The sequence below is a fragment of the Thunnus maccoyii genome, chromosome 8 (genome assembly GCF_910596095.1).
Source record: "Thunnus maccoyii chromosome 8, fThuMac1.1, whole genome shotgun sequence".
Taxonomy (NCBI): Eukaryota; Metazoa; Chordata; class Actinopteri; order Scombriformes; family Scombridae; genus Thunnus; species Thunnus maccoyii.
Window position 1 is genome coordinate 4144798 of NC_056540.1, and position 16346 is coordinate 4161143.

Sequence of the window (16346 nt, forward strand, 5' to 3'; positions counted from 1 at the left end):
ATTTTTTTTAAGAGGCATATTTTTCAACACAACTTGATTTGCATAAATTTCATAGAGAATAATACAAAACAACAAAAACTCCATGTTCTTTTGAGCAACCAGGGAGCATAAATGTGCCCTCACAGTGCTACAGCTATGAACCTAGACCTGTGTGGTGCCGGCTGTTGCAAAGGTTTGTCTGTGGGTAAGAACACATACGGATGTAGAGTTAATGATGCAGCCAGCATGGTGACTGACATGTGGTCAGTTCATGGCCATAGATATGATCCTGCAGTGCAGGTGGACACAGGGTCAGGAGGAATTCATCATCAGTAGGTGGAGCGGGTTTAGTCATGACACAATGTGCTGTGACTGTTTGATGGTAGTGGAGTGCAGCGTGGAGTGGATGTGCCACAAAGCCTCTCCCATGAGAAAACAGACGATGTGGATCACTCTGAAATCCATCCAGCAACCTGAGCAACAAAGGCAGATTATAATATGATATTATTTATTCTTGGAGGAAATCATGTGTTGTTCTGGTCCGAGGGGAATATTTGTTCAGAATGGGAAGTGTTTAACCCTTTGCACCTGATCTGTATTCCCTTCATTTACAGGCTTATGGAACAGTCTTAGCTATTCATGTCATATATTTTCATTTTCAGAATAAGGTAGGCTACTCAGAAATGGCATTTTAGTGGTACATATTCTCAGGCAGCTTTTATGAGGTTGTAACACAGCAAATATCTTTGTGTAAATGGATAAGGGACAATGTCAGTGTTCCAGGGATATACAGTAAGAACCACACTGATGGTACATTCTCAGCATTAGTTCAGTCAAAAGATGTATTAATAGAACAAAAGACTTGATTGAGTTTGTAGGTCCTTGTGATTTCTTACTTTCACATGGGATTAGTATGTTTTGGGCCCCAAGGGTTTGCATCAGGCTTTAGTTTGCAATTTATGTACAGATAATCACCTGGATCACTGTTAATGCTGAGGAAAAAGTCTGAAGTTGATACTTGAAATACAATTTACTGAGCTTTAACAATTTTAGATTATTCTCATGCCTAGTTTATAAAATTTTAAATGGTTTGGCCCCTCCTCCACGATGTGACTTTGTGTACACTCACTCAGTAAGTTCTATTAGATCCTCCAGAATCTCTATCCTCTATACAAGATTGTACCAGACCATTTCGCTGCACTGTATTTGGACAGTCAGCTCTCTCTGTAACAGCCACAAATCAATGGAACAGCCTGCCTGACGATGTGAAGAGCTGCAGCTCCATCAGCACTTTCAAAGCCAACTTAAAAAGTCTGTTAAAAGCTGCTCAGCTCTACACTCACTGATTTTGATATTCTATCTTATGGTCTCGATGACTTGCTTTTATTTGACAAGCATACATTTTTGATGTAATATTGTGCATAGTGTGTGTGTGTGTGTGCTGTTTCTTTGCTCTGGCCTGCCAAGGGACTACAGATGTTAATTAGCTTGAAGCTATAATCTGGTACGGTACATCAAACGGTGACATTTATGTTGGAGCTGTACACTGTCCCTTTAAAATAAAATACATTTAAAAAAAATTATGAGAAGTATCTTGTCTATGACTTAAAAGACATAAAGCTGGGCATCGAATTCTACGGACTATCGGGAAGCAGGAAATGTTGATAGAAGTTTTCAGTATCATACTTATGACATTATGACATTATATTGTATCCAAACACTCCAGTATATTATAAAATACAACATATTATACTTTGTAAAGTTCTGGACTTATTTCCAGTGTTGTGCTTGATGTTTCAACTGCCCATCAACCATTTAACAAGATGGAAAAAGATGTTCATCGTCTGATATGAAGAAATGTTCCAAAATAAGCACTAAATGTAGATCACTGAATTTTAAGAACAAACAATATAATATTTTGAGGAAGTACAAAAGGTAACATAGCCTCACATAATATTACATCAAAAAGACAAAATGCAGATATCAGAGAATAAAAGGTTAAAAACACAAAACATATCTAGACACCCTCATTGTATTCAAGAACACTGCCTAGGAGTCATTGTTTGGCCTTTGACTCAAAGCTTTGACTTGTCCTTAATTAAAAGAGAAAACTTACGGCCCCAGAATACAGAAAAGAGTTCACACCCATGTTAGACTTGAATCTATAAATATTTTAATTTGCTACACCGGCGCTGGTGTTATGACGATGAACTTCACCCACTTTCATAAAATAATTTAAAAGTAGCTGGGAGCACTTCTGTGTAATATCTTTAAAACTGAGGCCTGTTACTTGGAAGAGGAATAAAAATAACTATTTGACCTGGATGATGAGCCACTCAGTGATGGCCCTGGCATGTAATCTTCATCATCATCATCATCATCATCATCATCATCATCATCGTCCTCATTTTCACTTTGGAAACGACAGAAGAGGTAAAAGTCAGGATTGAAACATGTACTCAATCACTGGCCTAAAGCTCTGAAATTGTGACTCAAAATATAAAAGTAACAATATATGGACTATAGTGATTTATAGTGAGAGGTAATAATAGTGACCAGAAATTGAAAAAATGTTATTATTGCATGTTATTGTCAGTGACTTGCCTTGTGAATGGCCTAAATTTAGCCTATAAACTTTTGTTGTCATACAATCAAAAAGCAGTAATGCATCCTGAATGGAAATTCTAGTGAAAACCCACAGTTACATGTAATGATGCAGCATAACACAGTGATGGCCACTGTCTCATACACTCTCTCTCTGTAGGCACCATCTTGGCATTGCTAACAGCCTAGCTAACACAAGCAGATTGTTCAGGGAAATTATACATGCACAGTATTCAAGCTGGTAAATTCCCACTGTTCTAAATGTTGGACACCAAATAAATAAGTAATCGATAACAATATCAAGATGAGATATGGATCTCATATCTCATCTTGATACGACGGTGTGGATCTTGGGCGAGCCAATCCACACCGTCGTTGTCCAGGTCAGAATCAGGTCCTCATCATCTGAATCTTAATCTATGGGGATTTTGGCAGTCCCACTTTTCGAAGTTAGTATTTCCAGTATTTCTGGCACAGTGAAAAATCGTTTTCAGCCTGGCATAGTTTTGTCAAAGAACGAACAATGTTTTTGAACATAGCAAGCTGCTATCGCACACTCTATGCTCCGCTCTGCTGCGTCATGATCTCAGCTAACCTGAGCAATACTGTCTTGACGTGCATCAAAATCTCTAACCCACTGGTTGATTTGGACGGTTCACCCCTCTGTTGAAAGGTCATGACCTCTAGAAAGTAGTGTCAAATCTGTGTCAATACTATGATTCAACCACCAGATGGAGATGTAGCCCGTGTGTTGGCATGGAAAGCTAGGAGGTAGGCTTACTGCAATACCCCATGCCATGCGAATGAATAATGGCTGGAACTGACTCAAAATGACCCAGAGACATTGGAGTATCTGGGACCAGACACAACTTTTGATTACAAAAACAGCAAAGATAAGACACAGTTTGTAGTTGTAACTGCACAAAGGTGTTTTTTTCTGTTGTTTTTTTTAGTGAGTTTAGGTCAGACAGTGATAGCAGTTATACTGGTGGAATCTGTGGAATCTCAGTATTCATTCGAGGTGTTGTTTGTGTGGACAGCATCAGATATCGGGTGTGCTGTGATTGTGGACTCAGCGCTCAGACAGAGAATGCTTTTTGCTACATGCTCAGTCAGCTGTTTGATGTTTGACTGGTGCTTCGTTTAGATAGAAATGGTTACGTTAGCCTACTAGCCGAGCTTCTTCTGGTCAAAACGGTGTGTCACGTGACTATACTCACGTCTTTAACTGCCCTGTGACACCTTTGACTAAGATATACTCACACACCTCTGCCCTCCCCTCCCCTCCCCGCCCCACCTCCCTCCTCTCCAACGCCCCCATCTTACAGTCTCTCATCCTTTCAAAGTAATATCCCTCAATCAATCACTGCCCTCTCCCTCTTTTCAATCAGTTTTCCGTCATGCATCTCCTGGCTTTTAGCTTGTCTCTCACCAGATGTCAATCAATCATCAGTTCCCATTCTCTTTCTCACTCCTTCATTCTCTCTGGCTCCATCCTTTTCACTCTGGCTTATGTATTATCAATCACTCCTGTTCTCCCTTACCCCCCTCACACTGCCCCCGACCCCTCTCTCCACAGCCTGTTATTGATTAATCAATCAGTCTATAGTTTGGCCTCATTGACACCCAAAAGATGGGAAAGCATTTTCATATACCTGCCATATACTTTATACATATCATGTATATGCAAAACATACACACGCCTCATGTCAGCATATTTTCAAAGATGTATTTTAAATGAAGGTTTTTTGCCCGTGTGGTTTGAGGTAAAAACAATATCTATGTTAAAAGAAGAAGAAGAAGAATTTCATTGTAAAATCACTGCACAGAGAGCACAAGCAAACCACATTGAGGAGAACATCAGCAAAGGCCTCCTATTGTTAACTGTAATTCACTGAAATGCTCAGCTCTGAGTGGGATGGTCTGGGGGGCGGTGCAACATCAAGTGAACAACTGTTCATCCAAATATGAATATAATCATGGAAAATAATGAATCACAAGCATAGATATGCAGCAAATCAGCCTTACATGAGCAACTCATTAAATCAAAACCAAAACTTTTTTTGTTTTGTTTCATTGTTAGCCAATCCAGCGGCGGGGTTCTAGGGCTGTGGGCCAGTCGTCCACTTATGACACCTATTAGATGGACTGTCATTAAATTTGGCATTGATATTCAAGGTCCTGAGATGATTATTTAAGTTATTCCAAATGACTTTGGTGACCCTGACTTTTCATCTATCTCAGCATCGACTACATGGATTTGAACACAAACTTCATTCATGGTTTTTTCTGTATCCTAATCACATTATCTCCATATCACAAACAGCAAATGAGATTCTCAGTGATTTCCAAGGCTTAAATAAAGGTTTTTCAATAAATTTGTGATCCTTTACCTTTTATCTAGCGCTATCATCAGATCAAAATTTTAATTTGTTCAATACTTTGGCTTATGACCAAATACATGCAAAACTAATGACGTCTACTAATGACAGCCTCAGCTGTACTTTCAGTACTAATTAGTTAATGGCAGCAGTGAACACTCACAACATATTAATATACATCAATCCAAATATGTTCTTAATTAAATAAACAGGCAACTGATGTATGTTGGTGCTGCAACGGCTTGTAAATATATAATTGTGCAAACAATTAATAAAGACTAATTAATACATTCAAACTGTGGTCCCGCTCCTCGTCTGCATATTGTAGGAATTCATTTTACATTTACATTTTTTAATTTGGCGGAAACTTTTATACAAAACAATGTACAATCCAAGCTACAGCAGGTCCACTTACTGTTTTTTTCGACCTCATCTCAGGGTCTTTTATCAGTGGGCAGCTGGAGCCTTCGAGGCCTTTGTGTCAAAGGCTTCTGCTTGACAAAGGCCTCAATTCCATGTTCCACCTGACACCTGGCACCTAACATAGGCGGTTAGCAAGGTTTTTTATGTTGTTTTTGAGAGAGATAGAGAAAGATCAAGAGAAAGAGCATGTTAGGTGACTAATTACTTTGTCATTTATGTTGTTAAAGTCAAGAACATAACAGAGTCCATATAAAAATGAAAAAAAAGGAAAATAGATAAAAGACATAGATAAATAAAATTGATAAGAGGAAGTAGAACATGTTCCAACATGAATACAATAAAATAAACAACGGCCATGAAATATTCTAATCAAAAGCCAGGCTAAACTTTATAATCAATGTAAGTCTCTGATCAGAAACTTAACACATTCTTTCTGGTTATACAGTAAATCTTACACATATTGGAAAAGCATTTTTCATTGTCTCTCCGAGGGTTTTGGGAAGAATTGGGGACACGATCCTCTCATAGCCATCCTTGGAGCAACAAGCTCCTTATCTTATCTTGGCCAGTAAGTATGAAAAAATGTCTGTGTTGTTTGGAATGGTAATTGCAAAAAAGTTAATCTTGCAAGTGTGGAAAATGGACTCTTTACCCACATATGATTTGTGTTTGAGCAAAATGGCAAACACATCACACCTGGAGAGACTGAGATTTCATAATGAAGTTAGAGGAGGTGTGTTCCCTGTACTGAAATGTTTTCAGGTGAAGGATTAATGTGTTGAGTCCAGTGTAAAGCACTTTGCTTTATTCATTTTTTTACTATGTTAATACACTTTTGTTTTCTTTAAAGAGAAACTGCTTTGTATTTCATTTAAATTATGACTGTGGTTATTATTATCACGGATGTGCTTTTTTGTTTTTTTTTGTTTATTTGTATTCCCTCTATGGTCCTAAAAAATAATAAACATATTTAAGGTCTATGTAAAGCAATAATAACTATGTGTTCTGAGTTTTTCACACCACAGAAAAATGTGTAATTCACCACCAAGCCAAATTTGAATGATTAAAAAAATTGTCAAGTATATAAAATTAGGTTTCAAAATTGTGGAAAAACAAGCAGTATTCTGTCCACTGAACTGCCCCCAACTGAACGGCCTTGGAGCCTCTGAACTTAACAACACTCATGCTGAAGTCCCTTAAAAATATATACAATTTAAAATAGACCTTGTCTGTAGATGTAAGACAAGCCACATGGATGATATTTCAAACATAAGGTAACGTAACGTTTATTTGACATATATTTTGTAGATAAATATGGACTTACTTCAGTAAAAATGTAACTTAAATGACTAGTTAACAAGTGATCCATCACAAAACATTGATATGTTAAATTGTCACTTTTTTCAATGAAGTTCATTATCAATGTTACTCATGTCTTTGCTGAAAAGCGCCAGTGAGGGGCTGGATGTAGCAGCTGCAGGAGTATGTCTGTAGTGATGGTGAAGGCACTGGAGTAGCATCGGCAACACAGCCTGAGGCAGAGAGGGTGAGACTAGACAGAGTGCAGGCAGCCACACGGGTGCAGCTACCGCAGCAGTACTGCACATGCAGCGGGACATGGATATATCATCTGGGTGGACCGGAGCTTTAACACTGATTCTACCTGTCAACGTACGCTTCAGCTGGGTTTGAAATAACTCCTTGAGTGCTACCGTTGACCAAAAATGGTCAAAAACAGCTAATACCATGACACCTGGTGGCTATCAACCCAGCTCAGCTGGCTGGAAGACAGTGTAAGCAAACAGGGAAAGAGAGGAGGGCTAAGGGTTAAGCTAAGGCTAATCCTCATTGGCTATCTCTACCCAGCATTTTCCTCGCCAGTATATGATCTCTGGTGAACAACATGGATGAACTGCAGATCACCACTCTTAACTTCATGATTTTTACAAAAACACAGCTTAACAACCCTGCTAGCACCATTCAGCTACTGGGGTGATACATCCTCAGGGTGGCTACAACAGCTAATGACTCCAGTAAGACCAGAGGAGTGTGGGGGACTGTACATTTATGCTAACAAAGCTTGGTGCACGGACAATGCCATTACTGAGAGACACTGCTCTGCTAACCTAGAATATCTAAATAAAAAGCCCGTCCAAAATATCCTGAACACAGAAACGGTGAAACAGTCTTAACTCTACGATTCATGACTACATGGTTCACAGTCTTTTCACATGTTTTAAGCAATTTTTTTTCTAACATGTATAATTAAAAAGAGATCTCTGATTTCCCTTTACACAGACTTTTACAAAAAAGCCAGACTAAAGAGGTGGAGGTGCAGAAAGTTTTTGAGCAACTGGAACAACTAAAAGATCTGCCTAAAGGCTTGTCCTGGTTCATACATCACCAGCATGTCAGACAAGTAGGCTGCTGCAAGATCACGACGTGCTTTTAAGACAAGTAAAACTATTTTAAAATCAACATCAATTAAAACCGCTACGTGATAAGAGACAGTCTGGTCAAGTTTAGACACTTTGATGTCAAACTAGTGCATTAAGAAAAGGATTAGGTGGTGTTGACTGTAGACAGAAGAATACCAAAGTCATATCTGAGAAGTTAAATGATATTTTTCTACCTATCTTCATAGTATAAGTATGACAGAGACAGAAAACACAGGAAGAGAGAGGAGATGACCTCCAGCAGTGCTGCTGCTGTAGAGAGGAAGGAGAAAAAAACTATCCGGAAAGGTCATGTGTGAAGAGAGTAGTGTGAATGACAAACTGCTGCCTTTTAGCAGATATCTGACACCAGCAAAGATCCATCTTCCATGTATGAAAAGGGCTTAACATTCAAGAGCATGACATGAACACAACAGTGTGCAAACTCAATGTAGATGTCACTCATACATCCTCAAATATACACAGCTGAGCACACAGGCATTCATCAGATTATATCTGCTCATACGCAGTTACATTTGTACACTTGTAATAATAAGGCCATTTCTTATTACAGTGATGTCTTTGTTATGATATATTTCCCCAGCTTGCATTTTGTCATTAAAACATTTTGTCTATTATCAATAAAAGGAAGAACTCACTGTCAGAGAAGTATTCCATAGTCATGACACAACAACAGAACAGTTGTCAAGTGGAGAGTTGGAGCCACAGTGACGCCTTATTTCATTTCATTTCTTCTCGCTTTGACGCATTATGTCTGTTTTCTTTCAGGCATTTAGATGGAATTATCTTTAGTTTGTCAAGATTGTGCTGTGAACCCAAAAATGATGAGACAGATGCTCTGATGGTAATCCTGTGTCTCTTTTTCAGGCGTCTGATAGTATTTATTTTGTGCTAATAAAATCTATAAACTGTATATATTTGCACTTTTGTTTTTGCATGTTTAAATATATGGAAAAGGTCAGTTACATCCCTCTCCTCACAGATATGAATATGTATTAAAAAGTGAAATCATTCCTTTCTGCTGTGGAGCTGATAACTGCCCTCAGCCCTGCTGACATTAACAAACAGCACAACAAGTTGACACTAACAGTGTCCCTGTCTGTTTGTGGATTGTCTCACCAGTACAGCAGGGCTGCAGATACAGGACGTTTGACGTGCTGTCCAAGTGAATATGCATAAATTCTGCGCTCCGGTCTATCTACTGAAATAACCCCACATTTTGGGCCCACAGGGCAGGCGCTGAATGCCGTGGCATCAAGATTTCAGGCAGCAGGATTTCTTAATAGTATCTGTGCTGTAGATGGATGCCACATTCCAATTGTGAAACCGCACTGCAAAAAAAAAAAAAAAAAAAAACCCCAGCAGCATATCATAATAAAAGACAATTCTATTCAGTAATAGTAAGTGGGTTGTGTAACAGCCAAAGGCAGTTGTGTCATGTCAGTGTGGGCGACCCTCACTGGCTAGCTTCCTGCTCGGATGTTTCGGCTGTCACAGGTTGGACTGCTGCTGGAAGGAGATCCTCACCCTCAGTCTCTGGTGCCAGCAGGACTTCACACCGCTGGGAATTCTGCATATTTAATGTCGCTGCGCTTTATAAGACCCTACAGAGATGATGGGAATTCTACTGGAGGCAAAGGCTAATAAGGCTCCAGTGTGTGTTGCTAAGTTATGAGTGGATTTTATTACCCCCAGATGTGGACCTTTTTAAAATGTATTATGTAATGTGTTATATTCAGCGCCGCACCATTTTTTTTTTTTTTTAACTGTTAAGTGTAAAAGATTATTTTAAAACACAAGCATGGATAATCATTCTTTATCTTGAGAATAGTATGTGTGACAAAAAATCTCAACTCAAAAGTTCACTTACTATTTTTTCGACTTCATCTCAGGGTCATTTATCAGTGCACAGCTGGAACATCTGATGCCAAAGATTATTCCTAAACTTTGACAGGATATGATCTCCCTTTATTAACCATATGACCCAAGTGTGGAGTTTTAAGATGGCACTTTGAGAGTTTGTTTGTTGGTTTGTTTGTTGGTTTGTGGAATGCTGTTTGGTCTGAATCCATTGTGGTTGATGGAGATGAAGTAAAATGACTAGTTTATCCCATAATGTACTTTTTTCATTATACAATCTGATGTTACGAAATTTACTATTTTATTAAATTATATTTTGAGTTAAAACCATAACTGTCCTGTAAACTGGAGAAGTGAAAACCAACCAAAATGTCCTCACTTTACTAAAGTTTCCTAACTTCTGAAAAATGCCAGAAAATGAAAATGCCTTCACTTCACAAAAACACCTCCACATGTCATGACTGTGTCCTCATTTCAAAAACGTCTTCCTCAAAATGCTCGCACTTTGTAAAATCTCTTGCCTTTGAAAAGATGACCACACTTATCCAAGATGTCCTCCTGCCATCTCCCCTTTACCAAACTGTCTGGACCTTACAAAGAAGTCCTGCAGACATTTCACAAAATATCCTCACAAAGCAGGTTTAATAGCAACACACACTTACAACCACACACAAACACACACTGATACATCAGTGTCAGCTCCTGGTTGTCAGTATAAATCCCATCCAGGTGACAGCAGTGCATCATTCATCAGCCAGATGCCTTCCTAATTACCTGATGCTGCTCCATAATTACTGCGATACCTGAAAAAATAGCTCCTCATCACAGCAAGACGTTGGCTCAGTCTCTGTGTGTCTTCTCCTCTGTTTACCTCATTCATTACAGTACAAATCTCTCTTAGTCTCTCTCTGTCGATCGGTGTCTTGCCTCCATGTTGCTTAAAGATGTTGTTTGCCTGCCGGACATCATTAGTATTGCTCGAGCTGCTTTCACTTTCTATCGTAAACCTGGAGAGATTGGGAGTTCATCACAGCAAGGCTGTATTTTTCTTTCTTTTGTGATTGCTCTTTATCCTTTTTCTACTCTTTTTCTGTCTTGTTGGTTTGCCTTTCTGTATCAAACCTTTTCTTCATAGAACTCGTTATAGCTTAACACCCTGTAACACACCACATGTAACACACAGCAGTGTGGACAGCAGTGGTGTGCCCGAATACAAATACATTATTCGGCAAAGCACAAATAGTGGGTTTCATACAAATATTTGTTTCATACAAATATTTCAAAAATTATTTGTTGGGGGTGTTCCCCAGAGACAAAGCTCAGCTACTGACGCAAGCAAAGTGCTCCCAAGAGATTCTCCATAACCTGTCGTTCCTCTTCTCCTTTCCACAAAGTTAGGTTGTAAAAATTAGGCAATAAATGAAAAGTTCGAGACCTGGTGTGGGGACCTCCTTTGTACAGTCGTTTATTCATGAACACTTATTGTAACACAAAATAAAAACAGGATTTTTAAGCCTCTTTCCACTTTCATTCAAATACAAATACAAAGAATTTTGCTGCCTCAACAAATACAGAAACAAATACAAATACTGGGATCTCTGCACATCCCTAGTGGACAGTATGCAGTATGAAAGATTGTACGAATGCAACTAAGAGTAACAATAGTAGAGATACTACAGTAGAAGAAATACTGCCTCCACTACTTGTAGTACTGTGTAGTAGTAGTGTAGCTAGTAGTTTATATTGTTGATCAGTTTTAAGAGTTTTTGTGGGAAATTCACAAAACTTGAGGGTTCAAAATGCATTTTTTGGATTTGCGCTAGCCCCGCCTGGCTAGTGCTAGTCACTGTTTCACTGTTTTGTTTACTTCTACCAGCGTGAATCTTGCTAATGGGACAATAAGTTCACAGTTTTTTAAAACGATGTATTTGTATCATTGACTCCTGTCTCATAACTGTCTGCAAACCATCTGTGTTTTGTTGAACAGTTGACAGCTGGTTAAACCAACACAGCACTGTTAAAGACTGCTTGCTTGGTCAATGATGCAGATTTAAAGTTTACTCAATTTGACCTTACAAAAAGATTATGGATTTATTGCTATTTTTTGAACTGCTGGTGTGACCAGGCCTAAAGTCTCCTTCTCTTTCTCCGCATCACTCTATCTTCCTTGTCTTCCTTTCCAGTCTATCCATCTCTCTGTCCCTCTTTGACCATTTATTTCCATCCTCTGTTCCTCTGTTCTTTCACACACACACACACACACACACACACACACACACCAGTTGGAGAGCTCATTTAGAGGATGGAGGTGTCGTGTTGCTCTGTCATGATCAGGATAATGCCTCTGGCATCACTTACCATTAATCACATTCTAGGGGGAATGGATGAGTTACAAACACACACTCTCTCACACACATTCACACAAACTGAAATGTGGATAGATGAGACCAACAGGCTGGAGTACTTCCAAAACCACTAGAGAGATGGACGTATAGCAACGCTTTGTACCCTGCAGAAAGGGCAACAATGACAAATATACTCTTACACACACACACACACACACTTGTACAGCATCATCACAAATTACAATGTCAAAGAGCCACTTTCTTTGTAGCTATTAGGACTCTGTATATAATTTTGGAATCTTGTAACTAAGGCACAGCTGCCTTAGTTAAGTGTATGATGAGGCATATTTTAAACAATGACGTAAAGTCATAATTGAGACATGATGTATCACAATGGAAATGCTGAACATCCACTAATGCTACAAATTATTGTTTGTTGTTTGTCTTTCTTGCTGATTCAAATGAGTAAAACCCTGGAGGTGCAGTATACTCAGAAACAGATACATTTAATATGCAGGATTAACCATTGCACAGGACCCCTGTGCACCATTTTCCATATAATTTATGTTTGAAACCACTGAAGTGAAGTCACAGTAAAGCAAATCTCTTAAAAAGAATTGCTGGTCTGCTGTTATTGGGTCAGATTCAGCAGAAAAATGTAGCTGTGTACAGTACTATTTATAACCTGTAAAAGCAGTTTCATTCACAATGAAATCTACATTGGAGGACATTTTTTCATTATAATTCTCACAAACTTCTATGTGCTTGTCACATTTCTCTATCAACAAACTTTGAATTAGTATAACTGTACCTATACTTGGAAAATATTGTAAAAGAGCTAACTGTAATGAAAAAGAAAGGTATGAAAACGTCTCTTCACTGGTTTGCAAAGGTAACAAAAAGACAGATTCATTTTGGCATTGGAACATCAAGAACAAACAGCACAAATAATAAAAATCTAAATGTAAAGAGTGATAGAAATGTTACAAATTTGAACAACATTGTGTGATTGAGGAAAACTTCTATCCCACTGACAAGGTTTCTTCAGTGATTGATACTGTAATTATACTATTATATGCTACACACCTTGTCTTCATTTTGTATCTGTATTTTCTGAATAGTGCACACTGGCAGAGAGGATAGTGAAACATTCCTTTGTCCTTCACAGACTTCAGCGTTTTGCTATATATACTGTAGGTAATGACAAAATCAGTTACAACAATTGAAAACAATTATAAGGTGTCAATTGTCAGTAAATATGAGATTAATATACATTTAAAAGTCAATTTCCTGCTTCAGAGATGCAAGCTGCTCTAATAGACCCCATAGAACCCATTAAAGGTAATAGAGCAGAGAAAAGGGCAATTGTGAGCATATCCTTTTAAAGAACTGAACGAAACAGCCCATAAATGAAAATAACAGACTGTGAGAGATGTGAGGAAATGTATTTGTCATGCAAGAAACATCAAAATACTTTCCTTGTGTTTTGATGATTGTTGTGTAGATTCTGTGAAACTCCATCTCATAATTGGCCATTGTTTCTTGTCTTGGTATCTCATGCTCACACACTGTGACTCACCTCATCCTATTATTTTCATTCCATGTTAGTGCTCCTCTGTTTTTTTTTTCCTCCATTGTATTTGTATTGATACTAGATTCTCACTGTCTTTCAGCAGCGGCTGTAGCTAAGCTCAGCGTGCGTTGTTTTATAATTGATGTGTAAGCCACTCATTAACAAACAATAGAGGGTTAGTGTGCAAAGCATAGCAAGCGGACATGCTCGCAGTCAGGAGGTGACAACCAGGATGGATGTAGCAGGTCTCCTTTCATTTACAATTCACCTTTTTATGTAGAGTTTTCTGTTGGCGCCGTTCTACCGCTGCCTCTCTTTCCTCTTTCAACCAGCAACCCATAGTGACTGACTGTGACTTGGATTTCTGTATTTAAAAAAAAGAATCCAGCAAATTAAACAAAAGAGTAGTTTATTACATGTTAGTGTAATATGTGATCATTAGACTGGAACAGAGGTCCCTGGGTCTGGATCCAGAGACCCCTGTGGTCCTTGTGGAGATAACAAGATGAGGAATGGTTTTATCTCCCTGTAATTTATTTCAACTGAAACTCTTAGTTGTTAATATAAATGATTTTCCAGTTATATATTATACATAGATTGCTCGTTTTACATAATGTAAAATGTCTATTTCAACACTAAAAAACAAAAAGCCATCGTGACACTGTGCAATAATACACAGGAGTCAGTTAATAATACCAAACAAAACATTGGATCTAATATGTTACTGCTGCTTTTATCCATATCATTACCTGTCCTGTACTCTTACTGGTACTTATTAGTAAAAAAGGAATACATTTAGATAAGGATTGCAACTAATATTTTTAATATAATAATATTGTTTGTAGAGCAGTCACTATATAAACTCAATAACAGCTCAAAAAAAGCTCAATAAAATAACTACTATTCCTGACATCAAAACACTGATTTGAAGTGTGAAAATAGTGAAGAACAATGAAATGAGTCAGTGCCAGTCATTCATCCTGTCCTCCGCCCTCTGCTGCCGACGTGAACAGAGTCACTGCCTGCTGGTAGAGGAGAGGAGAGCTGCAGCCAAAAATTCACCAAGAATCTGACTATTTTTTAAGATACGTAGGAAGTTAGGTTAAACAGGTAGGCTACATACAGTCAGTTTTCATTTTAGCTTCTTCATAACAACTGGCTGTCAGCCTAACACGCACCATGACAAAAACATAACAGTGGTGGATGGGAGACTACAGGCAAAGCTGTTGAGCGTATCGATTTTCTACAAGTTTATGCCTGTTGAGGTGTTTTGACAAAGTACTTATTGGCTTTTTACTCGCAAAGGTTTTATTGTGCTTACAGTTGCAGCATAGAAGTTGTTAACTTAAGTACAATTTTATCTTTCAGCGTCCACTGTCTCCACTGTGGCCTCTCTGCTGTCTGCTCTGTGTGTGTGTGTGTGTGTGTGTGTGTGTGTGTGTGTGTGTGTGCGTTTGTGTGTGCAACCATAAATTACACCAAAACCTTGTTCTCCAATCCCTACATGTGCCAATGGGAGACTAATATTAGTCGTTGTTTTACCACGGCCACTGTGGATTAATTTCTAGTGACTGGACAGCAAACTGGACACCTGTGACACAGGTGTGTTTTTGCAATTTGCTTGAATTAGACTATGCAAGACTACCAAGGAGCTTTTTTTAAAAACAAGGATAAAACGCGTCTAAATGGTAATTGCACAGATTTACAGGTATCTTATGGAGTTTTTGAGTAGGAGCAATATTACAATGTTTTTTTTAAAGTCTGTCTCTGTTTTGTCAGTATTTCACATGTATGCGTGCATGTGGGTGATGTGATATACAGTCCTGCCAATTGTTCATACTATTCCGCTGGTCAACAGGTGGAGGTAATGTTCCAACAAATGTTGCAATGTGCCAACAAAGGTAAGGAAGATAACAGCATGGATGAAAACAATGTGTTTCAAATCCTCCCAAAAATCAGCTTTACAAATATTTCATTTTAGGTCTGGCACAGTCCAAAAGTGTAAAAGGATCTAATTAATACAAGGCAGATCAATGATTAATCGATTATCGATTAATTATTGATTATCTGTTAATCGTTAAACCGATTTGTTTTAGCACCCTCTATTGGTTAATTATAAGGCCTTATGTGTTAGGTGGAACGTAGACTCACAGGTCATTCTCTAAATGCTTCACTCACAGAGGCTGAGGACAATCTCCCAGGTTTCATTGTTAAAACTGGGTGGAAACAATTAGAGAGTTAAAAAAAAAAAAACAACCTGCATTGCAGAATCAATCCAAAGTCTTTAGGGCGGCCCTTCATGTTGGGACGGTGACCTACAGTTCAGTATGGAGGAGAATAGGTGGAGAGCATCATTTCCGGCAAGGCGTGTTCTTGACAAAATGTAAGTGCAGTAGGTTTGTTAGCTTCCGTTCTCGCCAAAGTTCAAGCAAGTACCATGAATTTAGAAATCCCCAGACTTCGGAAGGCAGAGATCTCCGATTGTCTGGTATAGACTAGATTTAATGCCACCCACGGCTGGTATATAATTCAGACTGATTATGTGCTGGTCAGACTTAGAGGCAATACGTTGGTCTGCTTGATTGCTTATGCTCAAAGAATGGATTCACTATATTATTTCATCTGAAGACAGAGTGCCTTAGTTTTTTTCCATGAGCGTCTGCACCACTGAAGGACATTTATCTAGTAATACTTCCTGGATTTTGTGGGGGTTTTTTAAATTTCA